The following is a 10,160-nucleotide window of genomic DNA, read 5'->3' as shown; positions in this document are numbered from 1 at the left end:
CGACGATCGCTTCGAGACCTCTTTCGATGTCCTACAATTTATTAGCACAGTTCTTATTTACAAACCATAATCACTAAACCCAAAACCAACTTATCCATGACCGAACCATGTCCCTAAAAAGCCTTTGAAACCTTACCTTTTGCCAAAATCGATAGCTAGTCTCAACTGATTGCTTCAATGAACCACGCCTTTAATTCAACGCTTAAGAAGACTCTAGTCACCGAAAGAAAACATCGTTATAATCCCTTAAGGCCATATGCCCAAATCTACACCTCCTAGATTTTAGGGATTTCGCTTTTGAAGTTGTAAATAAGACTAGATCCAAGTGATGAGCATTTACCACTTGTTCCTCTTTGATTTCTACGCAGATCCGATGCGATTTATCCTCTAAACGATGGTAGAACTCGAATCTAGAAGATCTGAAGTTTTGGCTATAAGTCCCTAAATCTATGGTATTTCGCTTTTTAGGTGATGAAGAAGATGATGGTTTGAGGCTATAACCTTGGAGTAACGCTGTTTACGATATTAAGGGTTTAGAGAAGATGAATGTTGATCACAAGGAACAAAAATATCAAGGATTTGGCTTTGGAGAAATCGGCACAAGTAGTGAGTTTTCGTGATTTCGCCTTTTAATGGCGATTGGTGATGAAGGTTTAATGGAAGATGGGATCGACAAAGAAGGTGAATAAGATGGTCGGAAGGTTTGGCTAGAAGGATAAGCATAAAGGAAGAGAAAACATGGAGGAAAAGAGAAGAAGAAAATTCGCACAATGAGAAATAGACTTGTGTTTTCGGCTTTTGTGAAAATTCGTAAAAGATGAAAGAAAGCTTTCAGTGGCTAACCCTAATTCTCCAAGATAGAAAAGAAAAGAACCTAACCCTAATATTAAATTAGAGCAATCGCCCATCTCTAAGGCCCTTGTCGAAATTTACTTGTGTGATCACATGCCTAGTACATGCCTAAAAATTAAAAGAAAAACAATATGCCTACCTTACAACTTGAACCCGGACCTCCAATTCCTTCCCAGCGCCACTTTTAAGGAACTTAGTGGCGCCACCTTGCCACTTCACCAAGGCCTTATTTGTGTCATAACTTACGCAGTTCTTCTTAAAAGCCCACTTAACCAAATCTCCTATTCACTTAAAAATCCCACCTTGATATTTTACCGTGTTTAGCTTAGTCTTGGGCCTTCTAAAGGTCTACTAACACATTTAAACATAATTCCAATATTTAGAACATGAAAATTTCAAGATTTACTAAAAATCACAAAACCCAAAAAAATCCGAAAATCAAGGCATTACAACTAATATATATATTTTTTTCCTTTCCGATAATAATAATAATTTTATATATATATCTAATAATAAAAATTTCAAATATCAATAATACAAGAAATAATAATAATTTTCATAAAAATTTTCAAACATACATACAAGAATATTTTTCTAATAATAATAATACTAATTAAAATTTCATAAAATTTAAAATATCCGTAATAATAAATACAAGAAAAATTTTCTAGTGGTAATTTAATAAAATAAATTTTTTCAAACGATAATATTTAAAACTTCCTAATTATTCAGGTTTTCTTCTATTCAATCCTGCACTCAAAACCCAACTCTTCTAGGCCCCAAATTCAGGATGTTACATTATCCACTTGGGCCTATGGACCCATTGGGACCACATGGCCCATTTCAGCCCATCGCGGCCCGAAATAGCCGTCCTACTACTAGAGTATTGAGAAATACACACCTGTTATGAGACTGCAGTTAATCCGCGCTCCAAACACTCTTAGCTGACGCCCAACCCAAACGAACACATCACAAAGCGAAAGGGATCAGCCAAGAAGGCTATGCCTACTCCCCTCATGGTTTGCTCTATTTAAAGCCAGCTCTCCATCTACTCTTATGTTAGCTTCCCGATGTGGGATCCCTCCATCACCAGAGTTTAAAACCAACACCAACTCTTGCCGTCCCATCATAGCAAAATAATCAACCTTTGCATGCCAAGGGATTCGAACCAAAGTCCTCTCACATGCCAACTCATGCCACCACCACTAGGCCATCAACTCATTTGTGTCATAAATCCAACACATTAAACTTTAAAGCACACTTACTTGCTTCCAGATTAATTGAAAAGAAAAACCAAAATATATTGCAAGAGCCAAGACTTGAACCTTGGACCCCTTGCTTCCTCTATGGCGTTACTTCCTTGTCCCCTAAGTGGGGCCACCTTGCCACTACACCACACTCCTTTTTGTGTCATCTTTTACCCCTTTACTCTTAAAAGCCCAAACGCCAATTGCATCACCTATTCATAAAATTAAAATTTTGAAGACTACCACAGATTTAACTTAAGTTTGGGCCTTCCAAAGGCCCACTAACCTACTAAAATATATATTTTAACCAACCAGAACACACACAAATTTAAAAAAACACAGAAACACAGAAAACCCGAAAATTGGGGTGTTACATGTTGTGTGCAAATTTTGCATGTTTTGTGTTTTGTGCAATTTGGAAATTTTAAAAAGTGTAAAATGTTAGGGTAAAATGGTAATTTGCCCATTTATGTGTTTTTGGACTAAAATGAATGAAAATATGTTGAATAAGTTTAATTTGAATATGTTTAGATAAAGAACCAAGGTAATAAGATTTGGATTGAAGGAAAACTAAAGTTGTCGACTAGTCGTCCCGTTACGTTTTTTGTTGTCCGAGGTAAGTTTATAAGCAAATAGATATTGTTATTATTGATTATTTATGAGTTTATATGCTGAAATTGAATTATGTGAATTTATATAAGCAAAATTCAAATGTATATATGCAAGAGAACTAATTTTACGAGTTCGATTCGATCGAGTTATGACGTCCAGAAGTCCCGTACGAACCATAGGACTATGCTATGTGTTTTCGTGTAAGACCACATTTGGGACGTTGGCGTCGATATATGTGTTTTCGTGTAAGACCATGTCTGGGACGTTGGCATCGATATATGTGTATTTGTTGAAGACCACGTCTGGGATGTTGTGTGACAACCCGAATTAGGGCCTAATCGGAATAGTGGTTTCGTGACCACAAATCTGAGATAGAAATAATTGTTTTATAATTATTTTGGGGTTTATGATATGATTGCATGATTGTGTGAAAATTTCGTGATGAAATTCTATGCCTAAAGTGCTTAAATTGAAAGTAGGGACTAAATCGAATAAGTTGCAAAATTTGCATCCCAGAAGTTTTTAGTATGAAATTGTTTTGGAATATTAATTAGGAGGTCTTAAATAGCAATTTGACCAATTTTAAGTTCATGGACAAAATTAGGACATGGAAGGAATTTTTGAAAGTTTAGTAAGGAGGGCATTTTGGTCATTTGGATATTAAATGAAATAAAATGGGAAAAATAACACAAAATTGGTCATCATCCTCCTTAGTTGCTGCCGAATTCTCCTCTCTCCATAGCTAGGGTTTCTTCAATTTTCAAGCTCCATAGTAAGTGATTCCAAGCCCGCTTTTAATGTTCTTTACGCTTTTGGAATCCTTAAGCTCGATTAAGCTTATGCTAGTAATAATTTAACCTAGGGTTCATATTTGGAAAAATACCCATAGGTGAAATTTGTGTATTTTGATGTTTTATGATAGAATATGAGGTTTTAAATTATGTTAAATAACTTGTGCTACTCGGTTTTAAGTGAAAACGAGTAAAAGCAAGATAATCCAGAAAATACCTATTGTTCATAACTATATGATAGAGTGAGAATTTGATGTGGTTGTAGAAGAGAAAATGTTCAGCATATCATAAAACATAAGAATAAGGGCTGAAATCAATTCCGAGCCTAGGGGCAAAAATGTAATTTTGTAAAGTTAGGGGCAAAATGTAATTTTTCCATGATGTGATTTTGGATTGAAATAAATAGTATGAGTATTAAATGAGCTAAATGTGTTATTATAGATCAAGAAAGACGCGGAATTGATCTCGAAGCTGGGAAGGAAAAAGTTTTGATTAAATTGCAAAATTTTCACATTTTGCACCAAGGTAAGTTTGTATGTAAATATTACAATAATTTCATGTACATTCTTATATTTCAGCCTATTATATGTATATACTAGCTGATGTTGAAGTATAAATCGACTATTGGAAGAATGGAAATAAATAATAGAGAGAGATCCGGTTGAACATTGGAAAAATCGAATAAAATAGATGGAGCGTAGCTAGGTCACATGTATGATGCCGAGTGCACATCATGTGTACAAGAAAGCTACGAGACACCCTGTAGTAGCTAGGTCACATGTGTGATACGAGATGTATCCCATGTAGACAAGAGAGCTACGTGAAAGATAAATGTAATGGGTCGCATGCGTGATTCCAAGTGAAGGACACCATGTAGACAAGAGAGCTACGTGAAAGATAAATGTAGCTGGGTCGCATGCGTGATTCCAAGTGACGGACACCATGTAGACAAGAGAGCTACGAGACAAATCGGCTAGGTCGCATGAGTGGTACTAAGTGTTCACCATGTGTACAAGAGAGCCGAACTAAACGAAGTATGATGGTGGGGCGTGTTCAAACCATTAAATATCGAGGATTGATCCGAATTGTTCAACGGGATGGTTTTGTGGTGACATTGTGGTTTGGACCTATACTTATGGTGAATGAAATATGGTGAAAAGGATTTGTGGTATATACAAATATAAGATAAAATGAGGTTAGCATAAAGAATTTGTGAAAGAGTGAAATTAGCATTAAAACTGTTTTTAGATGGTAGCAGTGACGTGAGTTTGAAAAATCACCAAAAATAGGAGGAATATAATTAGAGGTTGAATGAGATGTGAAATTAAAGTTTAATGAGTCTACTTTCATATAAAAGAAACAGAGCAAGCAAAGGAATTCTATATTTTGAGATATTTACAATTGTATGTGACTTGCTCAGGATGAATACGTGATCCCCTGTTCCAACTTTGAAAAATCATTAAAATTGTACAAAGCAAATTAAGAAATATAGTTTACATGCCTAAATTCCTTATTGAGACTATTTTAAATGAAACAGACTTCAGGGTTGTTTGAATTGTGTACTGAGAGAAATTCAATTTGTAGTGAACAGAGGTCAGATCAGTCGAGCTGTGTAACAGGGGAAACTTTAACTAATAAACTGTACTAATCGGCTGAACCAAAAATTATAGAAAAAATTAGCAAAAATCTTTATGAGTCTAGATTCAGGGAAATTTTACGGATTTGAATTTCGAGTTTGGTAACTCGAGTTATGATTTATTTAGTGAATATGACGCAGCAGAGACAGCTTAATCAAAGTGGAATGAATAGTGAAGTTAAAGTAGATGTACTTGAATTGTTGTGTAAACATGTTAGATTTTTTTTTTTAGTATTTACATACTTACTTACTAAGCTATAAGCTTACTTTGTTTCTCTCTTTTGTCTTATAGTGTTCTCCGCTTGCTCGTGAGTTAAGGATCGTGAAGATCTATCCGCACTATCCTACTTTAGGGTATTTGAGCTAAACGTTTTGAATTATGGCATGTATAGTAGGCTTAATTATTTTGTTACGTGTCATATTTGTCTAGGTTTAAAATATTAGTTACAGTACTCGACCAGCTAATTTGTACAAGCCATTAAAGTTGGCTAATATTGTTCAAGACATATTTATATTTCGATTATGTTTAATGGTAGGTATTATGTTCTAGTAATACCTTGTATCCTGTTCCGGCGACGGTAACGGGTAAGAGGTGTTACATGTTGGCATTGATATATGTGGTTACGAGTAAGACCATGTCTGGGACATCGGCATTGTATTTGACTCGTGTAAGACCCTGGTTGGGATAGTGGCATCGATATGAGATAGCATGTCAGACCACATTTGAGACATTGGCATTGTTCGATATATGTGATTATCCGAGTATCTTATTCGATCTCTAATGGTTCAACGGGCAATATCAAGACAAGATCGAATGTGAAATCGAGTTAAAATGTCAGGCATGTGTTGAGTTAAATGTTTTAAAACACAAAGTAAGTATATATTTGATATGAACAAGTGAAAAATGCATTATGAAAGTAAGAATTAAATATGTTTATGAACTTATGTGCATTTGGCCAAGTTAATATAATTACACATTGTTCATGTATTGGTATATGAGTTTTAAGCATGAAAAATGTTTATTTGATTATAGATTACTTAATTCGGTCTAGTTGATTCAATACTAATGTTCATTTAATGATGTATTTGCTTATGACTTAATAAGCTACAATAGCTTACAGTGTGTGTTCTTGTTTACCTCTATTTTATAGATTTTGGATTCAAGTTACGAGCTTGGGGATCGTCAGTAAAGTCTATCACACTATAGACTAAATTCAGTATTTTATAAGCTAAATTTTCAAAACTATGGCATGTATAGGCCGGATTATATTTTGAAATGTTTAATTTTGGTTAATGTAATCTTGAGCCAAGCAAAAATGGCTTAATACTTTGTTATGTTTAGATTTAATGCTTTGTTTTGATGATGGTTATGCTTGGTTGTGACTTTGGTGTTTCGACCATTATATATTTTCATGAGAATTATGGTTGGTTATAATGCTAATGGTTGTATATAATTACATATGACGTATTGGTATGATTATCAAGCATGTTCATATTCGGTTAAACCAAATGAATAAATGACCAAATGAATAGTAAAATTTTTATTGGTAAAACATATAGGTAATATGAACTTTTATAATGTATTTATGCTTGGGTTGGTCAAAATGATGTGATCATGTGTAATTGGTTTGGTAAGTATTATTTATGTATGATTTTTATTTGGTTTGTGACTAAAGTATAATATGGTTTGAATATTTTGCACAGTATATATAAGTTGCATTAAAGTAATATTCGGCTATATGGTCATGACATTAAAGTTAATTATGAGTTTGATCAAGCATTAATGTATTAGTTTGTTTGATTTGTAATATGCACAAATGATTTGTCATGTTAATTAGATATATTGGCATGTATTCAATATTTGTGTTTGAATGTCTTAATGTTTATACGTGGAATTTGTTATGCAAATATCTATGTTATGATTTTATTAGTCGAATGCTATAACCGAGATGTAAATATATTTCATTTAATTAAGTTGTATTATCTTAGGCATAAATAACAACGAATAATATCTTTTAAACTGTGTATGGCTTGGTAATGCCTTATAACCCTAATCCGATGATGGATACGGGTTAGGGGTGTTACATCATCCATCAAGTCGATGCCATGTCCCAGACATGGTCTTACACTGATTATCAAAATTGTGGCCGACGCCATGTCCCAGACATGGTCTTACACTAGCTCTCACATATCCGTTCCGATGCCATGTCCCAGACATGGTCTTACCCTGACACATCTCGTAGCATATGCATGTCTTAGACATGTCTTACACTGGCTTACATCTCGAGGTCGATGCATGTCCCAGACATGTCTTACGCTAGCTCTCATCTCAATGTCAATGCCATGTCCCAGACATGGTCTTACACTGGATCTAATAATGTGGCTGATGCATGTCCCTGACATGTCTTACACTAGCGCACAAATAACCTGTAACACCCCGTACCCGAGTCCGTTACCGGAGTCGAACACAAGGTGCACACAGACTTAACTTAATTGTTTTCACAGTCCATAAAAAAAAATTTCCAGACTAGCTGGTTACTGCATCATTGTCGCCTTAAAAATCATATCTTAAGTTTTAAAGCTCGAAAATCAGTTTCGTAATTTTTCCTTGAAACTAGACTCATAAGTCCATCAACATAATGTTTTCTAGAATTTTTGGTCGGCCCAATTAGTACAGTTTATTAGTTAAAGTCTCCCCTAATCCAGGGTTCGACTACACTGCCTTCACGCATTACGAATTGGATATCTCCCTGTACAAGGTTTCAATACTGATGCCGTTTGTTTCTATAGAAACTAGACTCAGAGAGGAATCTATACATATATGGAATGACTCCTAATTATCTCTGGTTAATTTATAATGAATTTCCAAAATCAGAACAGGGGATCCAGAAACCGTTCTGGCCCTATTTCACGAGAACTTTAATATCTCTTAACATATAACTCATATGACCGTTTCGTTTCTTCCATATGAAAGTAGATTCATCAAGGTTCATTTACATAATTTATTAACTATTTAATTCCATTCCTAAAATTTTTAGTGATTTTTCAAATCCACACCACTGCTGCTATTAGCATCTGTTTTCAAGGTAAACCTTACCTATTTCGTGGTTTCCATGGACCAACTAGAGTTTTGTCATACATAGGTCCACATATGATCATATTTCGCCATTCCAAGGGCTGATCATTGCCCAACACTTCCATTCCAGTCCATAGTCACATCATGAAACCATATATATATACATAAACACAAATGGTCTCTTGCCATACTCCACTTTTACGAGCCATTTTCGCATGGTCGCATACACATACATCACAAAACGTACTTAAAAAAAAAACAGCAAAGGGTAGTCCTATACATGCCATATCCAGAGTTCAACTAAAAGAGTACCAAAGGGCTTTGATAGTGTGGATGACTTCGACTTCGATGATCCCGAATCCGATAGCTAACGAGCAAAATCTATAAAACAGAGAGCCAAAGCAACGGGGTAAGCATTTTAATGCTTAGTAAGTCTCAAGTAAAGAAATCAGCTTTGACTAAAGTATTTCATTCACATAGCTAAATGAATCACTTTATTAATACACATTCTCATAATCATACTTACTTCACACTTCATCAACATATACACACAAGGTATCAACCTATCTAAGAGCCGAAAGTTCGTTAGTCGATTGAACGAATACTATTTCAAACGGATCGACTTTTCCGATGCACATGTAAACATACCTTATCGTATGGGTTTTTCGAGCATATTAATTGAATTTATTACAGTACCAAAACGCTCACCTTCAACCGAGCTTCTTCGGAATTTAGCCGGATATAACCACAAGCACAATTGCCTTCGGGTCTTAACCCGGATTTGGTAACTTGCACAAATGCCTTCGGGTCTTAGCCCGGATATAACAACTCACACGAATGCCTTCGGGTCTTAGCCCGGATATAATCACTAGCATAAATGCCTTGGGACTTAGCCCGGTATCATTCAAATGCTCATGTACACATATATCAATAATCACGACACATCCATATTTCATTCTCGTTACTAAGGCTCAAACACAAAACATTTATCCAACCTTTCCAATTTCGCTCAATAGCCACACACAAAGAGCATGATTTCAATTGACTTTATAACTTAGTCCCTACGCACATTCGGCTGTCCGCCATAATATGACAAATCATTTCAATATAATTCAAGTAGGGTCATTATCAAGACTTACCTCGACGTGGTCGAACGATTTCGACGGCTATTCGACTACTTTTTCCTTCCCTTTATCGGATTTAGCTCCCTTTGCTCTTGAGCTTAATTTAACAAATAAATTGATTTAATCATTTGAGCATCGAAGAGGAATTCAAGGTACTTAGCCCACATATTTTCATTAGACATTAAAGTCACATATGTACGAAATCATGAATCAACTCAACACATTAGTTAGTACTCTCCTTAGTCGAATTTTCTAAGCCAAGAATAGGCATCAATATGCTTGCCTCTAACCGAATGCATGCACACCAATTCCCTCATGTGGCCGAATATGCATGTCCATGTTGACGCCTAATTATACACTTAATACCACACAAAACATCATACATTTTACTAACTAACGATTCCATATTGTAACTCAATACGCATCAATCATTTATTTCATAACCAAACATCATCATATGCAAATATATACCTTGAGATGGTATATATGTCATACCAATACATCATGTGCAAACATGTATATCTATATATATATATATGCTAGAGCCGAATCTCAAAGTTGCTTATATCCAAATATAAACATATATCCAAAGCTCAAATCTTACCTACCATGCAATATGCATAAATCACACTTATGGATATACCATGGCGAATACACCACAACACCATACCATTTCGATTTTGGTCATGGTTGAACAAGGAATTTAATGCCTCACTCGAAAGAAAAAAATGCTAAAAGAAGATTTAAGAGTCATCAATCCACCTTCACATGCATCATTACAAAGCTTCATTTTTAGCATGTAAATGACATCAACACCAAGCA

Source organism: Gossypium arboreum, chromosome 2 (genome assembly GCF_025698485.1).
Source record: "Gossypium arboreum isolate Shixiya-1 chromosome 2, ASM2569848v2, whole genome shotgun sequence".
NCBI lineage: Eukaryota > Viridiplantae > Streptophyta > Magnoliopsida > Malvales > Malvaceae > Gossypium > Gossypium arboreum.
Note: the sequence above shows the minus strand (reverse complement) of the source record.